Raw genomic sequence first — 14,812 nt, 5'->3', positions numbered from 1 at the left:
AAGGCAATGGCAAACCACTTCTGTAGGAAAATTTGCCAAGAGCAATCGTGGTCATGGGAAGACCATGGAATAAGTGAAGGAGGGAAGGATTAGACCATAAGACATTAGATTGATTAGATTGATCTTGGAGTAGGTTAAAAGGTTGGCATAGCATCGTGGGTCAAAGGGCCTGTACTGTGCTGTAATGTTCTGTGACCAATATAAATTGAGGTATATTATATACCATAAGCTATATACAGCAAAATAAAGTGATGGAGCATCTAAATGCCCTTGGGTGGTATCATTCAAGGTATCTATAGGCCTGTCTGGCTAAGTGTACTGATCGAGGTTGTTTTTTTAAGTCTTTTATTCTGGACTTGTTGGGTTACCCTCGATAAACGCCCGGTGACCCACACTTGATTATATCATGAGCACCTGAGTCACTATGGGAGGTTTTCTAACTGGTCACTTCGACAATTGATGGAATAGTAATTCATGCTTTGATTTTTCAAGGCACATGTACAGTGGTATGCAAAAGTTTGGGCACCCCTGGTCAAAATTTCTGTTACTGTGAATAGCTAAGCAAGTAAAAGATGGACTGATTTCCAAAAAGGCATAAAGTTAAAGATGACACATTTCTTTAATATTTTAAGCAAGAAAACTTTTTTTATTTCCATCTTTTACAGTTTCAAAATAACAAAAAACGAAAAGGGTCTGAAGCAAAAGTTTGGGCACCCTGCACGGTCAGTACTTAGTAACACCCCCTTTGGCAAGTATCACAACTTGTAAATGCTTTCTGTGGCCAGCTGAGAGTCTTTCAATTCTTGTTTGGGGGATTTTCACCCATTCTTCCTTGCAAAAGTCTTCTAGTTCTGTGAGATTCTTGGGCCGTCTTTGAGGTCTATCCACAGATTCTCGATGATGTTTAGGTCAGGGGACTGTGAGGACCATGGTAAAATCCTCCCGGGAGGGGGGAGAAGATGGCGGCGTGATGGCAGCGTGCGCGGCCACTTCGGTGATGATATCTGTTATTTGTCAAGTAGGGGACCGTGCACAATCCTGATTTGATGGAGACAGACGTGAGAGCACAGCGGAACATCTGGAAAACTTCTGAAATACCTGCTTTGCTACCGCTGCTACTGTGTAGTAACCGGAATCTCCGGAGCTGAAGGCCCTGAAATCCTCGGCTTTGCGTGTTTCAGCGGCCGGGGAGATGTTGAAGGCGCTCGGCAGAGGATGGCGCTCGGGAGCCTGTATCGGAGAGGCTGCTCAGAAGCTCGGAGTTTGCGGACAGATGGTCTCAGGGTCAGCTGGGGTCGGCTGCTTCCAAGGTATCGGCAAGTTGACGGTGCCTGGAGGTTTATGGCAGGGAGTTTCTCACTTTTGCCGCCTGCTATCGGAGACTCGGGAGTCCATCGACTCGGGACTTTGAGAACTTATTTTTACTGTGCCTATGGTCTGTTCTTTATCAAATTATGGTATTGCTTTGCACTGCTGTAACTATATGTTATAATTATGTGGTTCTGTCAGTGTTAGTCTTTGGTCTGTCTTGTTTTCTGTGATATCACTCCGGAGAAACATTGTATCATTTCTTAATGCATGTATGCATTTCTAAATGACAATAAAAGAGGACTGAGTGTTCTCATAATCTAAATCTAAACCAGCTTGCACCTCTTGAGGTAGTCCATTGTGGATTTTGAGGTGTGTTTAGGATCATTATCCTGTTGTCGAAGCCATCCCCTTTTCATCTTCGGCTTATTTACAGACAGTGTGATGTTTGCTTCTAGAATTTGCTGGTATTTAATTGAATTCATTCTTCCCTCTACCAGTGAAATGTTCCCCGTGCCACTGGCTGCAACACAAGCCCAAAGCATGATCGATCCACCCCCGTGCTTAACAGTTGGAGAGGTGTTCTTTTCATGAAATTCTGCACCCTTTTTTCTCCAAACATTGTGGCCAAAAAGTTCTATTCAAAAGGTGCAAAGGAACATCTAAACAAGCCTGATGCATTTTGGAAACAAGTCCTGTGGACTGATGAAGTTAAAATAGAACTTTCTGGCCGCAATGAGCGAAGGTATGTTTGGAGAAAAAAGGGTGAAGAATTTCATGAAAGGAACCCCTCTCTAACTGTTAAACACGGGAGTGGATCGACTGTAAAAAATGGAAATAAAAAAGTTTTCTTGCTGAAAATATTAAAGAAATGTGTCATCTTTAACACCATGCCTTTTGGAAATCAGTTCATCTTTTACTCGCTTAGCTATTCACAGTAACAGAAATTTTGACCAGAGGTGCCCAAACTTTTGCATGCCACTGTATATCAATGCATACAACTCTAAGATTCATGTTCTTGTGGGCATTCTCAATAAGTCCATCATAGAATAACAGCCTTAACGGAATCAATGAAAGACCGCGCCTGATTGGGTGTTCAACCGGAGTGCAAAAGACAACAGATTATGTACATACAAAAAGAAAGAAATAATAATAATAAATAAATCAGCAATAAATATCGAGAACAGGAGATGACAAGTCTTTGAAAGTGAGTCCATAGGTTGTGGGAGCATTTCAGTGATGGGGCAAGTGAAGTTGAGTGAAGTTCCCTCTAGTTCAAAAGCCTGATGGTTGAGGGGTAATAATCTGGTGGTGTGAGGCTGAGGCTCGTGTACCTTGATCCTGATGGCAGCAGGAAGAAGAGAGTATGGCCTGGGCGGTGGAGGTCCCTGATGATGTGTGATGCTTTCCTGCAACTGTGTTTGTGTACGTGTGCACAATGGTGGGCGGGCATTACCTATGATGGACTGGGCTGTATCCTCTAGTTTTGTAGGATTTTCCATTCAAGGGCATTGGTGTTTTCATCCCAGACTGTGACGCAGCCAGTCAATACACCCTTCACTTTATGTCTATCGAAATTTGTCAGTTTTAGAGGTGATGTTGAACCCTCACAAACTTCTATGGAAGTAGAGACGCTGCTGTGCTTTCTTCAAAATTGCCCTTACGTGCTGGGCAGGTCCTCTGAAATGATAACCCTGCGGAATTTAAAGTTGCTGACTCTCTCCACCTCTGGTCCTCGGATGAGGGCTGGCTCATGGACGTCTGATTTCCTCCTGCTGAGGTCAATAGTCAGCTCCTTGGTCTTGCTGACGTTGAGTGAGAGGTGGTTGTTGTGACACCGCTCGGCCAGAGTTTCAGTCTCCCTCCCTCATGCTGATTTGTCATCACCTGACTCGACTCAATATGCAAGATTCAAGATTGGTTAATGTCATTTCCAGCACACAAGTGTAAAGGAGAACAAAATAATTGTTACTCCGGATGTGACACAGCACAAAAAAACACAATAAATATAAATACATAAGATAGCTTTTGTACATTGATTGTATGTCCAAAAAGTGATGTTAGACACAGGGGTGTCTGTACATAAGGTGACTCTGATAGGAAACGATAAAGTAGTGGTGGTTGGGGGTGTGGAGGGGTGGGTTAGTGGGTGGAGGTGTTGATCAGCCTTACTGCTTGGGGAAAGTAACTGTTTTTGAGTCCGGTGGTCCTGGTGTGGGTACTACGTAGCCTCCTCCCCCTCTCTCTTCCCCACCATCTCTCTCTGCCTCTGCCCCATCTCTCTCTCACCCCTGTCTCTCTCCCCACCCACTCTCTCCCTCCTCTTTCTCTCTCCCCCTCTGTTTCTCCTCCCCTCTCTCCCCACCTCCCTCAATCTCTTTCTCCCCTCTCTCTGTCTCCCCCCGCTCCCAATCACGCTCAGCAGGTGAGACCAAGGATCAGTGAAGTGGGAGAGGCGGCAGGAAGAGAGAGCCTGTTCCCCACCGAGACAGATGACATCAGCAGTTAGGATCAAGTGTTAATACTCTCCTCTGCCGAGCACAGCCTTTACTTCACTTCCTTAATAACCCTGGGGCTGAGAGCCCGTCCCAGGGGGCAAATCTGACGTGACAGAGTAGGTGTGACGTACTCCGGATGAAGAAATGCTTTACAGATGGTTTTTAACTACAACCCTATTCCTCATTGTTATTAATAGCTGGTTTATTTAAAATCTTCAGTTATTAATTGAACCTGAGTCATTGTGGTGTTGTTTGAACAGTGGTGTCTTCGTTGGCGATCTAGGCCACTCGATTATTAGTAGCTTAATCTGAGTCGGAAACAGATTTAATAACAGTGGTATTGTTGTGACTTTTTTTTTGTGACAGCAGTACATTGTAATAAAAAGTATAAATGACAATTTGCTTAATAATACTTAATAAATTTCTAGAATAATAGCAGAATCATTGAAAGACCACACCATCTTGGGCTTTTAACCAGTTTGCAAAACGCAGCAAACTCTGCAAATACAAAAGGAAATAATAATAATAATAATAATAATAAATGAGCAATAAGTGAGAAATGAGATCAGAAGGCCTTGTAAGTGAGTGTATAGGGTTGTGGGAGCAGATCAGTGATGGGGTGAGTGAAGCTGTGTGAAGTTATACCCTTTGGTTTAAGCGTGTGAAGTCTGCTCCAGCAGACTGGGCAGATGAGATCTACAGTGGGATCCAACAGCCAGGAAGATGGTTCTGTAACGCTCTACAGAGAGTAAAGGGCTCGACAAGGCACGGAAGACATCACGGTCATCTTCTGCAACCAAGGAAGCCCCTGGTTTTGTACTCGTACCGCTGGACCCGGACTTCTGAAGTCGAGAGAGGGGAACTGCCCAAGTGGGACGGGTTTTCCACTTTAAAAACTCTTCCTGTCATTGTCGGACATGATAGACAACCGCCATATATATAAATTAAATATGTAGTGCAAAAAGAAAGCAAAAAAAAGTGGGATCGCGTGCATGGGTTCATTGTCCATCCAGAAATCCGATGTCAGAAGGAAAAAGCTGTTTCTAAAATGTTGAATGTGTGTCTTCAGGTTTCTGTACCTCCTCCCTGATGGTGGCAATGAGAAGAGGGCATGTCCTGGGAGATTGGGGACCTTGATGGTGGACGTTGCCTTCTGGAGGTATCGCTTTTTGAAGATGCCCTTGATGCTGGAGAGGCCGATGCCCATGATGGATCCATTTATTGTACACCAATCTCCTGAAATGATTGCTGAATTTTATTCAGAAATGGAACTGCTGGAAGAACTTAGCGAGTTGAGTAGCCTCGGTGGAAAAGTGTCAAAATTTCAGTTCCGTGGTCGTGTATTGGTATTAGTTTGTCATTGTCACATGTACTGAGATACAGTGAAAAGATGTCTTGCATATTGTGCATACAGATAGATTCATTACACAGTGCATTGAGGTAGAACAGGGTAAGGCCGTATGACCGTAAGGTATAGGAGCAGAATTCAGTCATTTGGCCCATTGAGTCTGTTCTGATCCATTTCCCTAATGAACTGATGGTTCCATGATGTGCTGAGCTCTGTCCACAACTCTCTGCAGTTTCTTGTGGTCACGGGCAGAGCAGTTGCTGTACGAAGCCCTGATGCATTCGGATAGGATGCTTTCTATGGTTCGTTCATTATGTACCTTGTTGTATGACATGGACAGCTGTGGTCTTTCCATGACCATGATTGATTTTGGCAATTTTTTTTCTGCAGAAGTGGTTTGCCATTGCCTTCTCCTGGGCAGTGCCTTTGCAAGACGGCTGACCCCAGCCATTATCAACAGTCTTCAGAGACTGTCTGCCTGGCGTCAGTGGTCGTATAACCAGGACTTGTGATATACACCGGCTGCTTGTACGGCCATCCACCACCTGCTCCCATGGCTTCACATGACCCTCATTGGGGTGGGGGTCACTAAGCAGGTGCTAGACCTTGCCTACAGGTGATGCTTTGGGCCGAATCCACGACCTTTTGTAGGATTTTCCACTCAAAGGCATTGGCGTTTCCATACCAGAACCCATCAACACACTCTCCACCATACATCCACAGACGTTTGTCAGGGTTTTTGATGACATACTGAATCTCCAGACTCCTGAGGAAGTAGAGGTGCTGTTGTTTGGAATCACGTTTATATGATGAGTCCAGGACATGTCCCCTGAAATAGTGACACCCAGGAATTTAAATTTACTGACCCCTCTCCATCTCTGATGATTACTGGCTCGAGGACCTCTGGTTTCCCTTTACTGAAGTCTACAATCAGTTCCTTGGTCTTACTGACATTGAATGAGAGGTTGTTGTTATTACACCACTCAGCCAAGTTTTCAATCCCCGTCCTGTATACTGATTCATTACCCCCTTTGATCCAGCCCACAACAGTGGTGTCATCGCAAACTTGTATTGGAGCTGTGCTTAGCCACACAGTCATGGGTGTAAGGCGAGCAGAGCAGGGGCTAAGCGAACGTCCCTGCGGTGCTCCTGTGCTGACGGAGATTGTGGAGGAGATTCTTTTTCTGCAGGCCCACTTAGCAAATCTATAGAAACAGCAGCCGTACACATCAGGAACGGTTAACTGTAAACAAAATGTGCAAATACAGATGTAAATAAATAGCCTCTTGTAGCACTCTTGATCTCCAGACGTGAATGCCTCTGATCTGGCACTCAGCAAATTCTGGATTTTGTGGTTCATCCAGGGTTTCTGATTGAGGAAGACCTTGAATGACTTTGTGCAGGCACACGTATCCACAGCTATTTTAATAAAGTCTGTTACAACCTTGTAGTGGTCATTCAGGCCCTCAGATCTGTGCTTGAAGATGGCCCAGTCCACTGACTCAAGGCAATTCTATAACCATTCCTCAGACTCCCGTGACCTCATCTTCGTTGTCTTGATCTTGGATCCCTTGCTTTTTGGGCTCTGTCTGTATGCAAGTAGTGACAGTACAGCTAAATGGTCCGACTTGCCAAAATGCAGTCTTGGGAAGGAACGCTAGGCACAGTGTAGAAGTGGTCTAGTGTGTTGGGACCTCTGGTGCAACAAGTTATGCGCTGGTGATAATTAGGCAGAGCTTTCTTCAGACAGGCACTGACTATAATTTGAAGTGTGTCAGGAGGGGCTGTTTCTTGTCTGCAGATGATATCGTGCAGTGTTGCGAATGCTTGCTTGTACTCGGCCACTGGTGGTATATAAACTGCAGTCAGGATCACAGGTGAGAACTGCCAAGGCAAATAGATTGGTCTACGTTTGATCGTTAGGTGTTGTCAGTGGGTCAGGCAGCATCTACGAAGCAAACTCCTGGAGGAACTCTGTGGGTTAGTCAGCCTCTGACTGATGTTCCCTCCAATTTTTTACAGCTCTGCGTCCCAACCATTGCTCTGAGCAGGAAATTTTTACACGGCCTAAGAACTGCACGGCACTGTAAGTGATTTTTTTTGTAATATGTACATTATAAATATTTAGAATGAAAATTGAAAAATAACATACTTTTGATTTTAATTATTAATTGAAATACAGTTCAACAAAGAAAATCTTTTTCTCAACTGTCTTTATTGCAAAGCTATTGTCTATAAACACTGTCCAGATTAATTTCACGTCCAGATGAAAGATACTTCTTAATCCTGATTAGATCATCCAAATGGTCCACTTCAATGGTCAAGTTACATTAATTGAATTCATAAGACTGAGTCCACGTTCACAGTCAGCACTAGATACTTGAAATGTTCCAACAATATCAACAAGAATTGACAGTTCTTCAAATTCTTTGTTTCTAAAACATTAGTTAGACTCCACTTGGAGTACTGAGTTCAGTTCTGGTCACCTCACTACTGGAAGGAAGTGGATACTATAGAGAGAGTGCAGAGATTTACAAGGATGTTGCATGGATTGGGGAGCATGCCTTATGAGAATAGGTTGAGTGAACTGGGCCTTTTCTCCTTGGAGCGACAGAGGATGAGAGGTGACCTGACAGAGTTGTATAAGATGATGAGAGGCATTGATCGTGTGGACAGCCAGAGGCTTTTTCCTAGGGCTGAAATGGCTAACATGAGGGGGCATAGTTTTAAGGTGCTTGGAAGTAGGTACGGAGGGGATGTCAGGGGTAAGTTTTTCACACAGGGCGTGGGGGGGTGTGTGGAATGTACTGCTAGCGAAGGTGGTAGAGGCAGATACAATAGGATCTTTTAAGAGCCTCTTAGATAGGTACATGGAGCTTAGAAAAATAGAGGGCCATGTGGTAGGGAAATTCTAGGCAGTTTCTAGAGTAGGTTACATGGTTGGCACAACGTTGTGGGCCGAAGGGCCTGTAATGTGCTGTAGATTTCTATGTTCTATGTTCTAAGCATGTAGCTCAATGCATCAGTGAATGTCTTAACTGAACCAGCATTAATTTTCTCAGAAATGACAGGTTTGAAATCACAATATTGCTGTGTTACCTTTGAGGCAACACTTCCTTCGTATGTAAACGAAAATTCCAGCTGCGCATGGCAACAAAGGTTATGTGTGCAGGAGTATTTCCGCAATGGGAGCCTGTGCACCTGTGCAGTTTAGAGGGATCAGTGCTCTGGAGGTAGAGGAATGGAGTCAGGACCCTGCCTAAGGATATCCCGCCTTGGTAGCCTCCAACCTGACACCACTCCTACTGTCTGGTGTTTGTTTGCCACTATGTTTTGATGTAAAAAACATGTGACAAATAGACTTGAATCTTCAACTTTAAATCTGGAACATCACCCCTCTGGTCCCATCAGCCTATCTCTTTCCCCTTCCCTTCCTATCATCCACACACTCCTCCCTCCGGTTCCCTTGCTCAGCTCATTCCCATTATTCCGTGGTCTCCTGTCCTCTCCTATTAGATTCCATCTTCTGCAGCCTCTTGTTATTCCATCTCACATCACTCACACTCTCCCAACGCCTCACCTGGATCCACCAATCACCTCCCAGCTTCTCACATCACCCACACTCTCCCCCTCCCTCACTACCCCCTCACCTGGATCCACCAATCACCTCCCAGCTTCTCACATCACTCACACTCTCCCAACGCCTCACCTGCCAATCACCACCCCCTCACCTGGATCCACCAATCACCTCCCAGCTTCTCACATCTCTCACACTCTCCCTATACCTCATCTGCCAATCACCACCCCCTCACCTGGATCCACCAATCACCTCCCAGCTTCTCACATCACTCACACTCTCCCAACGCCTCACCTGCCAATCACCACCCCCTCACCTGCATCCACCAATCACCTCCCAGCTTCTCACATCACTCACACTCTCCCCCTCCCTCACTACCCCCTCACCTGGATCCACCAATCACCTCCCAGCACTTGTTCCACTCCTTCCAGCCACCTTTTTATCTTGGCTATTTCCTCTCTTCCTCTGCAGTCCAGATGAAGAATCTTGGCCCAAATGTAGACTGTCCATTTCCCTGCACAGATGCTGCCTGTCTCCTGTGTTCCTCCAGCTCCATATTCCAACATCTGCAATCTGCCTTCTGTGAGGACGTTTGGACCCACTGACTCCCTCCAACATCTCCTGCCGATTCTTTTGCTCCTGATTTTATTGTCCGCAGTCTTGTGTGTCTTTCTCCCCCATCACTCAGGCCATGCTCTCTTCTCACTGCTGCCATCAGGAAGAAGATACAGGAGCCTTAGGACTCGTACCACCAGGTATAGGAACAGTTATTAGCCCTGAACCATCAGGCTCTTGAACCAGGAGGATAATTTCACTCACCCCACCACTGAATGGTTCCCAAAAGCACTTATTATTTATTACTATTATTGTTTATTTTTTCTCAGCTCAAGATGATAAAACCTGAGGTACGAGCATAGCCAAGAACAATCACTTTTCAATTGCTAGGAACTTTCGGACTAATCTAGTGGTGTTTAGTATTGTGGCTTTTTGAAGATTAAACATAGATATTACAGTGTAGCCCTAATTGTTTAATGCTATTGTGTATTGACTTTGGGATGACACCAGTTGTAGATATTAGTATTGGGACAGTGTATACCCTGTTCATATTCCATAGTCTTTCAATTTCCTCTTTTAATTCAGCATATTTCTGGTGTTTTTCGCTTAATAATTTCTGTAAATGAAGTATGTTTGGAATAGCTATGTTTATTAGGTAAATTATTATCGTTATTTTCTCTCCCTCTCATTGTATTTGCACAGTTTGCCATTTTTCTGCCTGGTCTTTCATAGATTCTGTTGTGTTTCGTTGTATTTACTGTGATTGCCTGCAAGGAGACAAATCTCAGGGTTGTAAATGATGACATAGAGGTACTTTGATAATACATTTACTTTGAACTTTGAACTGGTTTGGATAAGGACGTAACAGGGAATATCTGTCTATCTCTGTTCAGAATCAGGCTTATTAAAAGACCATAAAACATAGGAGCAGAATTAGGCCATTTGGCCCATCAAGTCAGCTTCATTATTCCATCATGGTTAATTTATTATCCCTGTCAACCCCCTTCTACTGCCTTCTCCCCGTAACCTTCGGTGCTCTTACAAACAAGAACTGATCAACCTCTGCTTTAAATATACTCAATGACTTGGCCTCCGCAGCTGAAAGTGGCAATGAATTCCACAGATTCACCACCATCTGGCTAAAGAAAGCTCTCCTTAGCTCTGATCTAAATGGATGTCCCTCTATTCTGATGTTGAGACCTTTGGTCCTAGACTCCCCCCACTATAGAAAACATCCTCTCCACATCCACTCTATCCAGGCCTTCAATATTTGTTAGGTTTCAATGAGATCCCCTCCCCTTTCTTCTGAACACTGGCGAGTACAGACCCAGAGCCTCCTACGTTAACATTTTCCTTCCTGGAATCATTCTCGTGAACTCCTCCGGATCTTCTCCGATTCCAGCACATCCTTTCTTAGATAAGTCTGCAAGAGCCTGTCTGCAACCCACTCTGTGATCACACGGTCAAGAGGCTCAGTGTTGTTCAGACCAAACACCAGAATGGGGAAGAAATGTGATCTAGGTCACTCTGACCGTGGAACGATTGTTGGTTCCAGATGGGGTGGTTTGAGTTTCTCAGAAACTGCTGATCTCCAGGGATTTGCACACCCGACAGTGTCTAGAGTTTACAGAGAGTGCTGTGTGAAACAAACAATATCCAGCAAGCAGCAGCTCTGTGGGCAAAAACGCCTTGTTAACGAGAGAGTCAGAGGAGAATGGCCGGGCTGGTTCACGCTGACAGGAAGGCGACAGTAACTCAGATAACCACGTGTTATAACAGTGGTGTGCAGCAGAGCACCTCTGAATGCACAATGTGTTTAACCTTGAGGTCGATGGGCTACAGCAGCAGAAGGCCATGAACATACACTCAGTGTCCACTTTATTAGGTACAGGAGCTACCTCCTGAACTGGCCACTGAGTGTATGCTGGTCCCTGATACATAGTGACGCCATGCTCTATTCCCCCAGCACAGCCTCGGACTGTGCTGGTTGCTGACACAAATGGGGCATTTCACTGTATGTTTTGATGTACATATGACATATAAAGCTAATATTTAATCTTTATTTTTAGATCATTAGAGATTCACAAGCTGTTAACTCCCATAATTGCTTTATGACCATAATTCCTAAAACACTCACTAATTTTTATAGATGCACCGTAGAAAGCATTCTTCTAGGGTGCATCACAACCTGGTATGGAAGTTGTCCTGTCCAAGACCGAAAGAAGTTGCAGAAGATTGTGAACACGGCGCAGCACATCACACAAACCAATCTTCCGTCCTTGGACTCACTTTACACCGCACGCTGTCGGAGCAGTGCTGCCAGGATAATCAAGGACACGACCCACCCAGCCAACACACTTTTCGTCCCTCTTCCCTCCGGGAGAAGGCTCAGGAGCTTGAAGACTCGTACGGCCAGATTTGGGAACAGCTTCTTTCCAACTGTGATAAGACTGCTGAACGGATCCTGACCCGGATCTGGGCCGTACCCTCCAAATATCCGGACCTGCCTCTCGGTTTTTTTTTGCACTACCTTACTTCCCATTTTTCTATTTATGGTTTATAATTTAATTTTTTAATATTTACTAATTTTAACTATTTTTAATATTTAAAATTTGTAATCCAGGGAGTGTGAAGCGCAGATTCAAATATCGCTGTGATGATTGTACGTTCTAGTACTAATTGTTTGGCGACAATAAAGTATAAAGTAAAAGAGTTCACTAGTCCGATATGAAGGCTGCCTGACTTTACAATCTACCTCATTGTGACATTGCACTTATTGAGAGAGTGAGCAAATTCAAGTTACTGGCTGTCAGTATCGCTGAGGATCTAACCTGGTCCCAACATTTGGATACAGCCACTAAAAATGCAGAACAGAGGCTATGTTTCATTAGGAGGTTGAGGAGATTTGTTATGTCACTAAAAACACTGGCAAATTTCTACAGATGTACTGTGGAGAGCATTCTGACTGGCTGCATCACCGTCTGGTCTGGGGTGGGAGGAGCTACTGAACGAAAGTGAAGTAAGCTGCAGAAAGTTGTAAACGTAGTCAGCTCTATCATGGGCTCTAGTTTCTGAGTGTCCAGGAATGGTGCTCAAAAAAGTGTCCATCACTACGGACCCCCATCACCCAGGATGTGGCCTCTTCCCACTGCTACCTTCAAGAAGGAGGTACTGAAGCTTGAAGACACACACTCAACGTTTCAGGAACGGCTTCTTCCCCTCTGATATTCGATTTCTGAATGGACATTGAACCCATGAACACTACCTCACTACTTTTTATTTCTTTTTTTTTTGCACTATTTATTTAATTTAACTTTAACACACACACGTATATATTATACTGTACATACAGTTTTAAAAATTATAATCCACATTTTTTCTCTCTATGTATTGCAATTTACTGCTGCCACTAGTTAACAGATTTCACAAAATATGCCAGTGATATTAAACCTGATTCTTGTACTGTCTGCCTGCACTGCACTTTCTCTGTAACTGTTGCACTTGATTCTGCATTCTGTTATTGTTTTCCCCTGTTCTGTCTCAGTGCACTGTGTCACGATCTGATCTGTATGAACAGTTTACAAGACCAGTTTCAGAATCAAGTTTGTTATCACTGATATGTCGTGAAATCCGTTATTTTGCAGCAGCGGTACAGTGCGATACGTTCAAAATAACTTAAGTTACAAGAAGAGATTTAAAAATGAGTGGTGCAGAAAGAGAGAGTTTTCTTTGTACCTCAGTAATGTGACAGTAAAACAACTCCATAAATTCGGTTGCATTTAGTTTGAAAAGCAAAAGACTGCGGATGCTTAAAACTTAAACTGAAGCTTGATAAACTCGAGCTGATGCAGATGCTGGAAATCCGGAGCAACACACACGAAATGCTGGAGGAACTCAGCAGGCCAGGAAGCGTCTATGGAGAGAGAACCAGAACCGTTTCTAGTGTTTACATTGTAAATACAAGCTGGTATTTATGTATTTATGCATATTTTAGTCCATATCTTTACATCAACCTATAACATTATTTTTTAAGATTCTTTATTTTTTATAACTGTTGAATGTTGTATTTGTATTATATTTATTTTGCGTTACAGCACGGAGCAGGGCCTGCTGCCCCTTTGAGCCATGCCACCCCAGCAACCCCTGACAAACTCAATTAGCCTTAACTGAATCATGCAACAATTTACAATGACCAATTAACCTACTTGTATAGTTAATAGTCAATAATATTTGAGTAATCTTATACATATATTGGTCAATTAAGCATTCTTGTTCATGTAAACAATTACGGGTTATATGTAACAGAAAGTTAATGCATATGTCTTCACACTACCACGTCATACGTGCGTGTGCATCGCTTAAAGGCAAAACTAGAACTGCATTCCTGGACTCCCGTGTTCTTGAATTAATTCATCATTTTGAAGTTATAAATCAGAACACTGCTGTATGCTTTTGGACTGTGGGAGGAAACCAGGGCACCTGGGGAAAACCCACGCATTCCACAGGGAGGAACTTACAGAACAGCGCCAGAGTTGAACTCTGAACTCTGGAACGCCCCCAGCTGCAATGGCGTTGAGCTAACCGCGACGCTGTTACAGGGCACCCGCAGACTGCGAATTGTGGAGATGATGGAAAAAATGGGCTGAAAATGCCAGATGGAATTTAATGCAGACAGGTGTGAGGTGTTGCAGTGTGGGAGGACAGACCAGGGTCGGAGTTACACAGTGAGCAGTAAGGCACCGAGGAGTGTGGTAGACTGAGAGATCTGGGATTACAGATCCATCATTCCTTGAAAGTGGTGTCATAGGCAGATAGGGTCACAAAACGAGCTTTGGCACGTTGACCTTTGTAAATCAGTAACTAAGTGCAGAACGACACCGGAATTCAATTCCGAACTCCGGGATGCGTAATGGCGTTGCACTGATTGCTAGGCTATCATAGTGAATGTCGTTTATTGTGACATGTCGCTGCCTGACCAACACACCAGAGTAAATTCCTACTACATGTAGATATTACGTTGACCTTGATACCTGGTGACCCACTTATTGACACTAGGAACTTGGTCAGACAGGTCCAAGAGCAGGTGGGGGTTAGACTGAACACAAGTGTATGGCTGTTGGTCTGAGGTTCTGTAGATATCTTAATATCTGATGGGGCGTCTGCGGTTTACATGTTCTCCGAGCACAAGGGTCCCTGTGAAGAGCAGAGAGAGAATGTGATAGAATTCACAGAAATTTTACCTCAGCTGTGCAGAACACACTTTTAACCTTATTTAGGCCTGTTTTCTGTGTTTTTTTTTGTCAGTGAGGAAGTGCAAACTGACAAAATTGGAACTGCCAAATGTGTCACATCAGTTCACGGATTTGGTTTAGGCAAGGCTTGCACTCTTGCGATGACTGCCACCATCTTGAAACTCCCATGACGAGTGTTGATTCCAGATGGATCTTCTGGAATATGTTTTATTATTTGTTAATTTATTTGTGGTAATATTACTTTATGTGTTATGTGCGTGAGCGATAGGTACTA

The 14,812-nt window shown here is 44.0% G+C and overlaps 1 protein-coding gene across 4 annotated transcripts in view; it reads left to right on the top strand.

Annotated features, from left to right (window-relative positions):
• LOC134349807 (arf-GAP with Rho-GAP domain, ANK repeat and PH domain-containing protein 1-like) overlaps positions 1–14,812 on the top strand; it is a 310,918-nt gene that overhangs the window by 61,223 nt on the left and 234,883 nt on the right. For 3 of the 4 annotated variants that reach the window (XM_063054705.1, XM_063054701.1, XM_063054703.1), the window contains exon 2: positions 7,177–7,240. The exons of the other annotated variant lie outside the window; for it this stretch is intronic. The gene's annotated coding sequence lies outside the window, so the exon portion shown is untranslated. The remainder of the gene's footprint in view (positions 1–7,176; positions 7,241–14,812) is intronic. 4 annotated transcript variants of the gene reach the window in all.

The sequence above is a fragment of the Mobula hypostoma genome, chromosome 7 (genome assembly GCF_963921235.1).
Source record: "Mobula hypostoma chromosome 7, sMobHyp1.1, whole genome shotgun sequence".
Taxonomy (NCBI): domain Eukaryota; kingdom Metazoa; phylum Chordata; class Chondrichthyes; order Myliobatiformes; family Myliobatidae; genus Mobula; species Mobula hypostoma.
Note: the sequence above shows the minus strand (reverse complement) of the source record. Positions and strands in the feature narration are given on the sequence as shown.